The following is a 16,917-nucleotide window of genomic DNA, read 5'->3' on the forward strand; positions in this document are numbered from 1 at the left end:
CTATAATTATAAGTCCACATTTAGGGATCGGATCCACTGGATTGCGTCGGATGTTAACTTAAACAGATCTCTAGGTGGTTTAGGTATTCTGCTATAATTGATACAAATGCCAAAACCCTGTATGATACACGTGCGAAAAGGTGGAGTGGCGATAAATTGAAACACGTCCGGAGGGACTACTTTAAATCAACACGAGATACGGGGTACCTTTTCGCACGTATATTGTACAACGTTGTACAGTACATTATGGTCCTTTAATTTTTTTACTTTTAGGCACGTATTGTCCTTAATCCCGCCCTAGGGCGGTAAAGTAGTTAGCACCATATGTACCTACTGTAATAGTCATTTACGGTACATATTATTATGGTGCCTCGGTCGTGTTTCAATTTATCGCCACTCGTTACGAATTTCCTACTTTTCGCACTTGTATCGTAATGTACTGTATGTACGCTAGTTGCTTACTGTAGTTACTGAATACGTGCATGAACTAAGAACTTATGCAACTCGAATCATATTAATTTAAATAAGTTGTCATGGTAAACATAAGTACCGTAAAATGGGGTGAGTAGGGTCAAAACTGAAATTCAAACCTCGATAACCATTTATTTTTACATATGAAAACTGAATGGTGTATATAATAAGTGTTCCGGACGTTTGTATTTTATTTTGGGTAACCATTTCATAACTTTGACGATAATGAGGAAAACCCACCTCACCCGGTAGTGCCTCGTATTTGGGGTGAGAGGGGTTTTCATACAAAGGTGATTTTGGAAGATTGTTGGATCGATTTTTTTTTATTATGCGTATTACTATAGCTCCATTTAAAATTGGAATACACTATTTTTATAGCAGTAGCCTTAAAATCCCTTCTCACCCCCCTCTCAAACCTTCTCTCCCCATTCATAACCCACCTCTCCCCGCGAAACCTACTCACCCCGTTTTACGGTAGATATTATACATTTATTGTAAAATAAATTCATTTTGAACGTTGTTTCACTTTACAGCGCAAACCAGAACTTTTGACAAGATCGAAAAACACAAAGGTAATGTAGGTAAAGGTATATTGAAATAAGTCGATGCAAAGAGAATAGAGTAATAGACGGAGTTACATAGATCTTTGATCGATGCTTTCGGAAAGTGCCCAATAGTTATTTGTACAACAAGAGATCAAAGTTTGATATTTCTTCGAGTGCTTATTTTGAGTCCCGTGCAAGCGAAAGATTCTATAATAGATTCACGAGCGTAGCGAGTGAATCTAATTTAGAATCTTGAGCGTAGTAAGGGATTCAAAAGCGCACGAGATGTAAATAACTTTGATCTCGTGTAGTACACAAAATTTTTCACCCTAAGCAATGAGAACATACCTAGAGGGACAGAGATAATAGAACCCAAGTATATCGAACTTGTATTAGACCCCGCATGTTGAAATGACATTTGACTATGGTACTAGAATGTCATTTTATCTCACTCAGTGAGCAAAATCGCATTTTGCTCACTGACTAAGACACACTCAGTGAGCAAAATGCGATTTTGCTCACTGAGTGAGACAAAATGACTCAGTGAGCAAAATCGCATTTTGCTCACTGTTTTTAAGAAGCAAAGTACCCTTGTTCGAGCTGCTGAGGTGAAAAGAATATTGTTTAGTCTTCTTCCCGTATGTAATTTCTTTTTGTCATCCCTCCCGATTGATAATTTGTCAGATAATACTTTAGATGCTATTCTGAATTAAAAAAACCGTCAGCCGGTTGTATCGCAGTGGAAAGACCATCAGCTGGTGGTATGAACATGTAAAAAAATACGAGCCTTACTATTTTATGTCCGCAAAGTATGCGTTAATTGAAAAAAAGTCCATAAGGTGTTTATGAAAACGTCTGATGGAATGCTATGAGCAAAGTTTCATTTATTATTTCATTATTGGTCATGGAAATCTGTTCGCGGCAGTGAACGGAAATAAAACATGGACGCCGCGTTTGAGAACATTACCGTTCAAATTCTTGGGACAATTAGCACACACACAATTACGCCTACACTATTACACTAATGTACACCGCTAAGTGAAGATGAGATGCATATAATGTCAATAACTACCAATCAGCGCCATTAATTCGCTAATAACCTTCTTGCTATACGTACTGGCCGCTGAGAGTTGGCGGTTCATATTTGATTAAAATATGACCTGGACAGGGATAGGTTTATGCCTTACATTGAAGAACCAGTCAAATAATCCACATACTAATTCCGTGCAGATTAAAAGATAACTAGTTAAAATGTTGTTATGAAATCACAGACTAACCCAACATAAGTAAGTATTCATTGTTGTGTAGACATATTCCGCTATAATATGTCTAGATAGATAGATGTTATAGTAAATGGTCACCATCTCTGTGTGCGCTGTGTAAATGCAAGACGGTGGAAAGATTTCTGGGCAACTGCAAATGAAAATGCACGGAAGAAAGATTTGTCATAAAGTTTTAGCCATACAGGGATATAATATTTTACATATATATATGTCACAGTAGAGGGTGGATTCAAACGATCATTTTTTTTCAGTTAATGTGTGTATTTGTTAAACTAATTCATTGAAAGAGTGACCGAAAAAACATATCTACATGTAAGCGACCGGGTATGGTTTTTTTTTTAATATATATATTTAAATTTACAACTTACGTACTAAACATTTATATTCTCGCCAAACTGTTACGTTTGATGGCGAGATGCGCTTAGTTTTTATACACTTAACCTATTTAACTAATTATATATTTAACGTAGGCCACACATGTATGTATATAATATACAAAATACAAACTATTGCTTCATAGAAATGGCAAATAATGTAAACAAATATGTCAGTATTTGTCAGCATTTGACATATAATCTGAAATTTTTACGCAGATTTTCACTGAAATATTAATAATTAACATATAAGTACTTTAAAAATAAATAGATTTTAACAAAATATTTAAGTGTATAAATTGGTTTGTTTACATTATTTTTTTCATTTTATATTGAGAAGATATTCTGTTAATCTAGTTTTTAACATGCATTTACTTAATTTAGGACTTTGTCTCAGTAAGCTAATTTTATTTAATATTTTTGGTACCAGGTACTTTGAGCTTCTTTTGCCATAATAGCTTTTTCTCTCTTACACTCCTAGTATTATATTTATTGGTAATTAATAATTTGTAATTTTCACTATAATAATACTCTAAACCTATGAGGTATGTGACTTTCTTATCTACGGGTAAAATTTTACATAAGGGAAATAGTTTATCATAATCATTTTGACATTCTAGCTTAACTTTTTTACTAACTAGGAATTTAATTAGTCTTGTTTGCAAATTTCTTATATCTCTAATATATGTTATGAATGTTAATTTATCTCACGGGTTATTTCTTTGAATGGGACATATTCTAAATATCTTGCCAGGCATCGAATCAATTTCATGTCTCAAATTTGACAGCTTTTTTCCATAGTTCTCTGCGAATAGCATCTTGTGGGAATCTGAATGGAAAGTATAACAAATACTATAATGTAAAGTGTAAATACGAAATTTAATATAATGTAAAATGTAAATACGAACTACTAACTAGACAGTTTTTATAGCTCCATCCCGTGAAAAAAAAAAAGGAATAACAAATCTATAAAAAGGAATTTATTACAACATAATATAAAATACCTAAATCAAAAATCGTAATTTAATAAATCGTATGTTGTTATGAAAGTCGTATGCAGTTGTTACGTTTTAGCTTACCGTGCTACGGTAGGTAGTATTGGAAAAATGTCGTCATATTTATTCCAAATATTACTGAAGTTATCTGTTTACTTACACATCAAAAGTGACGCTGTGTCCTTGGTATGAGCAAAATAGTAATACAAAATGAAATGGTAAATGAAAGCCTTTTTTAAATTATTATAATTACGTTGTTTTTGTAAACCAATTGAGCCATCCGTCACTGACTGTCATCTCGGTCGAACTGAGGTGGCCAATTGATGATGATGATGATGTGTTGTCATTCGGCACCCTTTTGAAGGGGTGCGAGTGGCCTCTTCCGCCTTCCGGCTGCGGAGGCTGTATCCGGTCGCGCCCCACCTTGTGGGGCGGTCGATCGCACGTCTTTTTGGGGACGGCTGTGTGTCCAGTGTGGGCCAGTTTTTTCGCCGCCGGCCGTTATCCAACCCCGCGACCCCTAGCCTGGTGATACCGTTTGAGCGGGGCCAGGTTTCGGGGCCGCAGAGAAGGCGACCGACAGCTTAGGCTGGCGTGTGCGTCGTGCCTATGTAGGCGGCATCCGGTGTGGTGTGTGCGTGTCTTCTTCTTCGTCTTCTTCTTCTGTGGTGTGTAGGAGGGCTCGGGGGAGATGCCGAGCCCCGTATTGGTCCGGCGGGCGCGTGTAGTGAGGCGCAATCCCGCGCAGGTGATCGTAGCTGGAGTTGTCCGCGCGGTCATACATGACCCGCGCGAGACGCTCGATGAAGTCTTCTAGGCTGCTCCACTTCAGATGCTCGGCGATGGCTGCGTTGCTGACGTACCGCGTTGCTGCGACGATGTTCCGTAGTGAGAGGGTCTCCTGACGTCTCATGTTCGTCTTGATGGACCTGCAACAGAAAGCATACCAGGCTGGTGAAGCGTAAGTTAGCCGCGATCGGACGTAAGCTTTGTACAGACCGAGTTTGGTCCGTACAGGGAGCTTGCTGCGGAAAACCGGGCAGAGGTTCATACGAGCGGTTTTCGCTCGTATGATCGTCTCTGCGACGTGTTTCCGCATGTTGAGCTTCCTGTCTATGGTCACCCCCAGGTATTTCACTGTTGGTGACCATGTGAGCTGCTGGCCTAGAAGAGAGGGGGGTGGGGGCAGGACGATGGCTGCCCCTGTGATGAGCGCTTGCGTCTTGCCCACATTGACTGATAGCCTCCATTTGGAGAGCCAGTCAGGAAGGGCGTCAAGCGTCGGCTGGATCTTGGTGGCCAATTGGGTAGATTGTAAGTACCGCCCACCTTAGGGTACCTAGTTGACGTGGGGCTATAATCGAGCGGACAGAATGCTTCCATGTTTTATTTCCGTTCACTGGTTCGCGGTCTATAATAAAATGAGTAATGGAATGAAAATCGTGCAAATGCGGCGGGAACGTTACTCATTTTATCATGAAAATTGACTGACACAGCGGTGGTAAAAACTACATCAACAGTAATGCAGAATTCTTACAGATGACGAGAAGATACTTATCTTCAGCAGATGCTGTAGACTTTCGATTAATAACTGTGACTACGCAACATTCAACTCTTTATTATTACCCAATCAAACCCCCATTAGTGTTACTTCACAATGGTATTACGAGTGTGGCTACCACCACCACCACCACGAGAACGTAACTTACTTTCTAAGCGTCTCGCTCGTACTCGCATATTAGAGCTAGCGAGATGTATATAGAAAGTAAATTACGTAGACGTTAGCATATATGACACTATTGACACTGTTAGTGACTTGCACTTCTATTTCTAGACTATGCGAGAAGCAAAAAACCTTGCACTGGTACGTATTGAAGCACGCGATTTGAAATCGTTTCAGTATTTAATTCGAGGCGGAGGCATTCGTGATCTCGTTCTCTAAGCTCCTCATAAAGGTCAGATCCATTCAATCTATAGTACTTACTTCTACGGCGCCCAATTCAATTAAACGATTACTAGTAAGATAACGTACGCAGAGTGTTCAACCATAAGTGTTAGTCTGTTCGAGATCCTGAAAACGGTGAAAATAGAGACACTGCTCCTAAAATACGTGTGATACCTTATTAGATTCGTCATGATGTCTAGAAAAATGTATTTCGTCATGATGTCTAGAAAAATGTATTCGAAGCATGTATTATTAGCGGGGTCCCTTTGTTTCCCATAAAGTTTTAAGTCATAATGTATTGTTTGTCATATTATCGTTAGTCATAAAACTGATACCGTTAACTTTTCGGGATTTTCGTAAGGTTATTCTAATATAGATAGGTTAGGTTAGGTTAGGTTTGTTTTATGGCAGTCCTGAAAAGTTACGCGTTTCTGAGAAAAACCAATTATGACTAACGAAAATTCGGACAAACAATACATTATGACTTAAAACTATTTGGGAAACAATAGAAACCCATTATTAGCACACAAAAAATATCAAAAGGTGGAAAAGACGCTGAACACAGCCCTCCGCGCCTCATTTTCGGGAAACGCGCGCGGCGTGAAAAAGCGATTACGTAACATTAAATAATTATAATGAAAGGTGTTCAATATTCATTCAAAAATTTAAAAAAAAATATCTTGTATTTAAAACATGTCAACAAATGTAATACTTGTAGAAATTTATCTTAAAATTGTTTTTTCAACAAGTTAGGCAATTGTTAATTAGCAAAATTTTCTCAAAGTTCCTTCTTTATTGAAAACGAAACTACTATTGTAAAATGTTGTCGCTTTCTAGAACCCTTCTCATATATTATACATGTTTAATAAGATCACGTTATAAAAGTTCCGAAAAATTAAAAGTTTGGTTATTATAATATTGTTTTATACCGGGTGTGGCCTGTAACATGAGCAAAAAATTAAACTGTAGGCTGTACTCCTCATACTGACCAACATTTGTTCAGCGACTTTTAAAAATAACTTGTGGTTTGATTTTTAATACACTTTAAAGTTTATTATAAGACGCAATGTATTGCGAATTTTGTTATGTTTAAGGCGTGACAGGCAACGTCAATCACAATGATATGGCGTGGCGATGGCGTCCATTGAAGATAATATTTATTTTATATGAAAAATAGGGAGTCTAAATACTTCATAATTTTTAAAAGTTGTTGAACAAAAGTGTCACCGTTTGATGAGTACAATCTATGTTTTAATTCTTTGCTCGTGTTACAGGCCACACCCGGTATTTTACAATTTTACCTTGATTTTTCGTTTTTCGTCAATTTTCTATGTTATTCTAAAACTTATTTTAAGCAAAGTATTAACTTTATGAAAACTTTTAAAATGTGATCTTATTAAGCATGTATATGAAAAGGGTTCTAGAAAGCGAGAAAATTTTACAATATGTATACATTTTTTTTCGTTTTCAATAAAGAAGGAATTTCGAGAAAATTTTGTTCATTAACAATTGCCTAACTTGTTGAAAAAATAACATTAAGATAAATTTCTACAAGTATTACATGTGTTGACATGTTTTAAATACACCATATTTTTTATAAATTTTTCAATGAATATTTAATACCTTTAAAATTATGTTTAATGTTACGTAATCGTTTTTTCACGCCGCGCGCGTTTCTCGAAAATGAGGCGCGGAGGGATGTGTTCAGCGTTAAATAAAAAGTATAAATAATGGAGATACAGTTCTGCAAGTATGGAATGTTTGATTGGAAATATCCTCCTCTTTTATAATATTAATTTTGGTAATTATTATAAATATATCTCTTTTATAATATAAATATTAATACTTTTTGAGATATTGGGGAAATAAAAAATAACTACTTTTTCCCCCCTTTTTTTGTTTAAGTATAACTTTTGATATTTTTTGTGTGCTAATACACGCTTCGAATACATTTTTCTAGACATCATGACGAATCTAATGAGGTATCACACGTATTTTTAAGAGTAGTATCTTTATTTTCCACTGTATTCAGGATCTCGAACAGACTATGTAGGTAACCGCTAAACCCACGTTTGCTTTCTTCTTAGTCTGGTGGTGCTTATGTTCAATAATTAAGAGCTATTAGTTAATCTTAAGTTATAAATATCTATTATACCTGTAGTCAAGGCCCTTAAGGCTCCCGGGTTAATAAAATTTTCTTTTTAAGTAAAAGTCTGTAACTAAAGTGTCTTGTTTTCTTTATACAAATATTATTATTATAGGACCCTAGGAAAAGTTGTAACAACATAAAAGACGATTGGTATTAAGAGCGCTATTACATTTCGGCGTTGAGCGAGTTTAGGTATTTTACGCGCTGCGGCAGGCCGTGCGAGCTCAGTATGCCGATCCCTTCTACCACACTCGCACTACAATGATGGATTAAACATTCTTGATCCTTCGCGAAGCATATTGAAATCAACCATAACAACACTAACTGTACTTAACTTTTAAAGTTCTAAAACTGTTATTTGGTAAGTACGAAAATACTAAATGCAGTGCAAATGTACATAGGGGCTGTTCATAAATTACGTCATCTATTTTTGACGATTTTTGACCCCCCCCCCCCCCCCCTCAAATCATCCAAAAATCAAGCTTAGGATGAATCTGTTTCCTCCTACGTCATGTTACCATCATCCGATGTCCAGACCCCCCCCCCCCCCCACTCCTCCCATTTGAAACGACGTAATTTATGAATAGCCCCATACTCGTACTTATGAAGGTATATTACTCGAAAGAAATTATAGGTACCTACTCGCTTATTTACATGTTTCGTCATTGCATTTGGTAGGTTGTAAAGTTTGTATCAACGAGGGTTTAAAAACGAACTGGTACTGAGGATCTGATGATGATTAAGGTGGTCACGGATACCAATCAACCATGTAGTAACATGATTAGGCTCGTTTGATTCGTCTCAACAAGATCTTTGACACTGAAGATACACAGGGTCTGATGATGGAGCTGGAAGGTGGCCACGGGTACCAGTCTATCATGTAACTAAACAACTTCGTGTTTGGGCTCGTTTGATTCGTCTCAACAAGATCTTTGGCACAAGATAATACTCAGGGTCTGATGATGGAGCCGGAAGGTGGTCACCGGTACCAATCAACCATGCAACTAAACCACTTCGTGTTTAGGCTCGTTTGATTCGTCTCAACAAGATCTTTGACACAAGATAGTACTCAGGGTCTGATGATGGAGCCGGCAGGTGGTCACCGGTACCGATCAACCATGCCACTAAACCACTTCGTGTTTAGGCACGTTTTATTCATCTCAACAAGATCTTTGACACAAGGTAGTACTCAGGGTCTGATGATGGAGCGCGAAGGTGGCGACGGGTACCTGTCTATCATCATCAGCTCCATCATCAGACCCTGAGTAGTATCTTGTGTCAAACATCTTATTGCGACGAATCAAACGAGCCCAAACACGAAGTGGTTCAGTTACATGGTAGACTGGTACCCGTGGCCACAGTCCAGCTCCATCACCAGACCCTGAGTACTAACTTGTGTCAAAGATCTTGTTGCGACGAATCGAACGAAGCCAAACACGAAGTGGTGTAGTTGCATGGTTGATTGGTACCGGTGACCACCTTCCGGATCCATCATCATACCCTCAGTACTACCTTGTGTCAAAGATGTTGTTGCGACAAATTAAACGAGCCCAAACACGAAGTGGTTCAGTTACATGGTAGACTGGTACCCGTGGCCACAGTCCAGCTCCATCATCAGACCCTGAGTACTATCTTGTGTCCAAGGTCTTGTTGAGACGAATCAAACAAGCCTAAACACGAAGTGGTTTAGTTGCATGGTTGATTAGTACCGGTGACCACCTTCCGGCTCCAACATCAGACCCTGAGTACTATCTTGTGTCAAAGATCTTATAGAAACGAATAAAACGAGCCTAAACACGAAGTGGTTTAGTGGCATGGTTGATTGGTACCGGTGACCACCTGCCGGCTCCATCATCAGACCCTGAGTACTATCTTGTGTCAAAGATCTTGTTGAGACGAATCAAACGAGCCTAAACACGAAGTGGTTTAGTTGCATGGTTAATTGGTACCGGTGACCACCTTCCGGCTCCATCACCAGACCCTGAGTATTATCTTGTGCCAAAGATCTTGTTGAGACGAATCAAACGAGCCCAAACACGAAGTGGTTTAGTTGCATTGTTGATTGGTACCGGTGACCACCTTCCAGCTCCATCATCAGACCCTGAGTACTATCTTAAGTCAAAGATCTTGTTGAGACGAATAAAACGAGCCTAAACACGAAGTGGTTTAGTTGCATTGTTGATTGGTACTGGTGACCACCTTCCGGCTCCATCATCAGACCCTGAGTACTATCTTAAGTCAAAGATCTTGTTGAGACGAATAAAACGAGCCTAAACACGAAGTGGTTTAGTTGCATTGTTGATTGGTACTGGTGACCACCTTCCGGCTCCATCATCAGACCCTGAGTACTATCTTAAGTCAAAGATCTTGTTGAGCCGAATCAAACGAGCCCAAACACGAAGTGGTTTAGTTGCATGGTTGATTGGTACCGGTGACCACCTTCCGGCTCCATCATCAGACCCTGAGTACTATCTTGTGTCAAAGATCTTGTTGAGATGAATAAAACGAGCCTAAACACGAAGTGGTTTAGTTGCATGGTTGATTGGTACCGGTGACCACCTTCCGGCTCCATCATCAGACCCTGAGTACTATCTTGAGTCAAATAAATACATATAGAATGTCAGGTCGTTTCAAATATTTTTAATCCTGTCCGGTAGTTTATTAAACTGTACCATTATAAATTATAATACTATAAAAACAGTGCTAGGATCAAAGTCTCTCGTTGCGGTTTACACGCACACAGTATAGCGTTTTACACGGCGCCCGCCGCACACAATGATAAAAAACCTCGTCGTCGCCGTTGAAAATGTGCGGAGCCGACCGACACACGTCCTGCCTCTACAAGCTCTGCCGCGGCACTGAGCTGGCGCAGCGCGCGTCATCGGTAATATAGAGTAGTTTTCAAAAAATTGCCAAAAAATTATAGTAGAATTTCATAAACACTAATGTATACCAACAGTATAAGCAAACGTTGCAGATTGCTTGAGTATGAAAATGACTTCGATATTAAGTAGATTTTCGTAGGAATTGACACTTGTTTCGGAGAGAAAATCGAGTTCGTTTTATTTTGATTTTCTCTTTCTCAAAGGTATGTAGGAAAAATATAGTTTGATATGCCTAAAGTACAGGGTATTAGTAATACAAAATAGCCAGGTTTAGCAGAGTAAAATTCTCAACATTTCCAAATAAGAGCTCGCCATTCAGTGCTTCACGGGGTTTTTCGGAAACGACCATCAGAAAAAAAATCATTACTAATTTAATAAGTCCTTTTTCTAATATTTACAACGATATTTATAAAGATAAGAAGACGCTTTTACTGGAACAAGTACTCATTGTTTCTAATAATGAGCGCAAAGTCCTGAATTTCGTCGACTAGTATCATCAATTTTGCATTATTTCGACTTTTCTTGTAAGAGCGCTCTTAAGGTTCACAACGTATTAATTTCACTAGACGATCATAAATATATGGCCAAATTTACAACTCTAGTCAAGTTTTATCAAAGTAGTTTAGTTAGTAGAGGGTTAAGTACCTACATTTTGACCTATCCTCGAGTAGATGGCGATACTTTTTGATATTTAACAAATTTAACACATATCAATGAAAAAATAAGGGTCAAAGTTAAATGGCATTAGTTGGTGTCGAAAGAGTGCAGTAAATGTACTGAGTGTACTGACTACATAATTTACTTTGACAATATGCCTCTAGTCTAAATTTTCTTTGCTTACTTTCTGTGCTTCTTGCTCGTACTCGCATATTAGTGCGAGCGAGATGTATAGAATGTAACTTACGCAGTCGTTAGCGAATATGTCAGTTAGGACATAGGACACTGATAAGGCAGTCATGGTAAGGCTACTTGATTTCTAAAGCCACGTTTTCACTTTAGTGCTCTGAGCAAACATTTTGTTTTGAGAAAATATTTGCTCTTACCATTTACCATTTGAGCAAGTGTTTCCATTTTCCAAATGAACTAATTTTGCTCGCCCAGAACAGTGTGGCTACCACCAGTACGGTTACCATCAGTTTGTCACTGACATACGCCGTCGAGAACGTAATTTACTTTCTATACATCCCGTTTGCACTAATATGCGAGTGCGAGCGAGATGTATAGAAAGTAAATTACGTTCTCGACGGCGTTTATGTCAGTGACAAACTGATGGTAACCGTACAGTTTGGCACGGATATAAACGCTATCGAGAACGTAACTTACTTTCTATGCATCTCGCTCGTACACGCATATTAGTTCGATTATTATGCGTATTATGTCAGTTTTGTCACTGTCATGGTACGGGTACTGTTTAGAATAGAACACTTAATCAGAAATGCTGATTAAAATTTTAAAATAACAACGCTATTGAACTTCATTTATTTAACTTTTAATTTTTGTTTTGTTTTTCAGTCGGCCAAAAAACTTTTCGCCAAAACTAAAAAACAGGTAGTTACCTACTTAGTCGATCATAATTTATACATATATATGTCGCAGTACGATAGATTAATCCGTTATATAGTTATAACCCTAGGGATATAATTATATGTCGTAACATAGTTATACGAAAGCGATTCATTACTATCTCACTAGGAATATAACTATAATACGTCTTTAGTTTAGTGATATAGTTATATTACTGGATTAAGTTTAGTAAAATAATTGTGGGTAGGAGTGAGTTATATCCCTAGGGATATAGTATCAAATCTTAATTTTTACTTATTTTCATCTATATTTAATCAATAATATGCTCAATCAAGTATATTTTAATGTCTACATTTAATCGATTATAATTTTAGGTTTTTTTTTAAATCTTACTATAAATGTTATATGTATATGGATGAATGTTGTCTGCAATAAATATTAGATAACTAAATAAATAAATTTAATGTGAAAAAATAGGCAGTTTGTTAGCACAAACGTCTGACATTTAATATTTAATGGAGACTATAGAGATGACAACATTACTGTTGCTATTTTATATCCTTACCTACTGGCTCAATTAGAACGATCAATTATTATTGATGATATTATATTTAAAACATTGGAAAAGTAGACCTATAATTTAGGTACAACAGACATAATTATATATAATAAGCAATGTATATTTATTGCAGCTACGTGTACGTATAAAATAAAAGCTTTACTTACTTACTCACTTACTCCTCTGGCGCAGCGACCCAAAGTGTGTCTTGGCCTCCAACACGACTGCTCGCCACTGATCCCGGTCCTGTGCCATTTCTCGCCAGTTTTCAATCCGGAGCTCGCGCAGATCAGCGTCCACCACATCCGCCCATCGATACCTAGGTCGGCCAACCGGGCGGCGTCCTATAGGTTTTCCTTCAAACGCTCTTTTCACCGCCCGATCACCCCCCGCCCGATAAAAAAGCTTTAAGCTTTATTATACTCCGTCCTTGTCCGAGTCGGATTTACAAGTAGTAGTAACGCTGTCGTACAGCGCCTTAGTCACTATTTCAAAGCTAAAAATAAAAAACAAAACACCGTCGTTTTGACAGGTCTGAGATAAGTCATTACGTAGTTAGTGCATGCGCCGGTCACTGTGTTTTTTCGTAAAAACTCGCGATTTATCAAATATTTGTGTACTATGTTCTGTGTTCTCGATAAATATGACCCATCTTGTGATATTTTGGTGTTGTATTTCATATTCATGTTTTCGTTAAAGTAATATTCAAGATTGGAATGAAAGTTTCAATAAGGTTTGTTTCGTTAGTTAAGACGACTAGGAGACAATAGAGGTATGTAAGAAAAGCTTATAACTATGTTTCCACCAGGAGTGTACTCTGCGGTAAATAATTTTACGTGTTTTTGGTTGTATACAAGTTAATTTATATGAAAAAACAAATCCCTTGTATCGTTCGTGTTTGGGCACAGATAAGACGAAAAATCACCGGTCAGGAACTAACCTCTTGACGTTACTGACGTTTTAATCTTCTCTCCAGTATTTCCGTTATGTTGGTATCGTTAATTTTCACTGCGCGAGCCAATCTATCGACATTTTTATTGACATCCGTGTTTAATCTGTTCGAAGTTTAAACTAAAGCGTCGGTTTTTTCTTTCTCGTGAAAATATCCATTGCGATTGTATTATTAGTCAAAATGCCGAAACGAAGGACCGAAGAAAGTGAAGAAGATTATTTAAAACGCAAAATGAAGCGTTATAAGAAGAAATTGGAGGAGCTCTCTATGAAAGATGCCGTCGAGGAACAACCACATGTCGCCGAAAAAGAAATTGTTGCAGGTACGCAAATGTAAATTTCCTCATCGTACTTTGAACGTTTGGGTTAAGGTGTGACTTACGTAAGCTACTAAATGCCAGACAGCCAGCTTACACTGCAAGTTAGCGCTACCACATGCGGGTAGACTTTGCAAAAAATTGTTTATATTAGTATTTTATATAATAGCGCTATCACTTAGCGGATAGACTAACAGAAGTATATTAATTATATTTAGACAATATTATGAAGTGCTATCATTAGATGGATAGACCCATACCTCAAAAATATTAATTATGCGCTATCACTCAGCGGATAGACCTTATTCACAAGTTTAATGGTGTACTATGAATTTTCAGAGGAGGACAATGAGTTACCAGAGGACAATGTGTTAATAGAGGACAACCAGTTACCAGAGGAATTTCTTCTTGCCCTCGGCAGTGAGGGCGCAGAGAAAGAGGTTCGGGGAGATGAAATCCGACCGGAACTGGCAAATCGTTGGATTAAATTAATGAGTAATGGACTGGGAAAAGATGCTCAAGAAGCCATTTTCAAAAAATATCCAACACCATCAAACTTTGATAGTGCAGAGGCCCCCAAGATTAATCCAGAAATTTTGGCATCTCTCTCACAGATAACACAAAGGTGCCCATCACGCTCGCTGCGTTGCCGCGTTGGATTGCGATTCGTTTAATCGATTCTGTAAATGAATATATGGAAATGACATGTAATAAAATAAATTGTAATATAATCATCAATCATCATCTCATGTAATATAATAAATTGAACGTAATAAATGTTTCTATTGACCTGTATTTCATTTATTTTTTTTGACGATCATTATGAGATATTAGTCTGTTCGAGAAACGGAAAACGGTGAAAAATAGAGATCATACTCCTAAAAATACGTGTGATACCTCATTAGATTTGCAATGATGTCTAGAAAAAATTATTCGAAGCGTGTATTAGCACACAAAAATATTAAAAGTTATGAACAAAAAAAGGGGGAAAAAAGTAGATATTTTTTATTTCCTCAATATCTCAAAGAGTATTAATATTTAAGAAACCAAAATTAATATTATAAAAGAGGAGGATCAGCAGATATTACCAATCAAACATTCCATACTTCCAGAACTGTATCTCCATTATTTATACTTTTTATTCAACGCTGAACACAGCCCTCCGCGCCTCATTTTCGGGAAAGGCGCGCGGCGTGAAAAAGCGATTACGTAACATTAAATATAATTTTAAATGTATTAAATATTCATTGAAAAATTAAGCTTAAATTACGAATGTATCTAACGGTAGTTAAATATGCTTGGTATATCCCGATTACACTTGTAATTAATATTTTTCTGATAATATAGTAATAATAAAGAAAACACAATATTTTTAACCAATTATATAATAAAAAATAATTAAATGCTCAAAAAGTTGCTAATATTCGGGAATGAAGGTAAAGTAAGTGTCCCAGTGCTTAACACTAGCCTTATATTATAACAATCATAACATAACAGCTTTTAATCATAACAAGAGAAGTATTAGATCGGCTAACTATGATTAGAATTAGCACATCAAGCATTTGGACGTTTACTTAGTGAATAAACGTCCAAAGACTATAAGTCAATACAATAAGTTATAATAGGTAATAGGTACTGTTACAATATTTCTAGATCTCTTATTTCAAAATACGATACATCAAGATATTTAATCGAAAAACACTACTAATTCCTATTCAAGTAGTGAATTCTGTGTTATTTAGTCCCCGTTACCTATAGCTGCATTAATTTCTGATTTCAAACACTCAAAAATATATTTTGTTAGAACGATTATGAAATAATTAAGTAAATGAATTAATTAAAACCGATTCGGTTATTAAGTATTAATTACCACTTCGTTCAGATACGTTTCAAACTTTCTAAAGTGCTTGAAACTAATTTTTTTCAACGAGTTATTGTAGCCCCAGCAATGACACAAATAATTAAATTACGCACAAACAACCACTTCCACCGCTCAGGGATGGATAATAAACAGTCATAACATAACCCTGCGCTGGTCAGGCTGCATGCCTAATGAGAATCGGGATAGCGAGGCGATGGGCAATCGCTGATACACCTGTCTCGTTCTCCTAATCAACAAGAAATGCGAGTCTGAAAGGTACAGTGAGTGTATTATGCACAGGCTAGTACGTTGTCATAGGACTATAGGAGATTCCACTGCGAGTAAAACAATGATAGTTGCGGAAAAAACACTGAGCTGACGTTTCTAATTTGAAGGGCAAACATTACATTTTATAGATGGTCAAGCAAATCTTGTCAGTAGAAAAAGGCGCGAAATTCAAATTTTCTATGAGACGATATCCCTTCACGCCTACATTTTTCAAATTTGCCGCCTTTTTCTACTAACAAGATCTGCTTGACCAACTATAGTAGTAAAGGACCCATAAAACGATTTATTTATTTGGCATTATAGACCTTTACGCCCATGAACAAAGATAACAGCGAAAGAATCTCTTAGCGTAAATGCTTTCAAATTTAAGGGCAAACATTACATTATAATAATTGTCGTGTATAGCTAGTTTTTAATCATACATGTTTAGTTTTAATCGTTCTTATATTATGTTGATCTACTTTTGTGTGTTTATTTTATTATGTAACTTGTGTCCATTTTTTATTAATTTTATTATGTTATGTGTATAATTTTAAGTGTAAATTGTTCCCCAATAAATTGCATACCCTTTTCCCTTAATTACGAACAATATGTAATAGACTAAGCTTATTGGATGAATAAAACAATTTCTCACTCTGCACGTAACACCCACGCCTTGAGTAGGCGTGGCCTAAAGTACCCACGGTGGGGATCGCGCCGAGCGCGCCTATATATACGCGCCCACCCTGGGTGCTTGTCACTCACTCATCAATAGCCACAGAGGCACCAGC

At 37.2% G+C, this 16,917-nt stretch overlaps 1 long non-coding RNA gene across 1 annotated transcript; it reads left to right on the forward strand.

Annotated features, from left to right (window-relative positions):
• The first annotated feature begins 1,002 nt into the window (after window positions 1–1,002).
• Window positions 1,003–12,208, forward strand: LOC134801765 (uncharacterized). Its single transcript, XR_010145716.1, has 3 exons — window positions 1,003–1,043; window positions 5,503–5,532; window positions 12,160–12,208. It is a non-coding gene; the product is annotated as an uncharacterized LOC134801765 (long non-coding RNA).
• The last annotated feature ends 4,709 nt before the right edge of the window (window positions 12,209–16,917 follow it).

This window comes from Cydia splendana, chromosome 23, assembly GCF_910591565.1.
Source record: "Cydia splendana chromosome 23, ilCydSple1.2, whole genome shotgun sequence".
NCBI lineage: Eukaryota > Metazoa > Arthropoda > Insecta > Lepidoptera > Tortricidae > Cydia > Cydia splendana.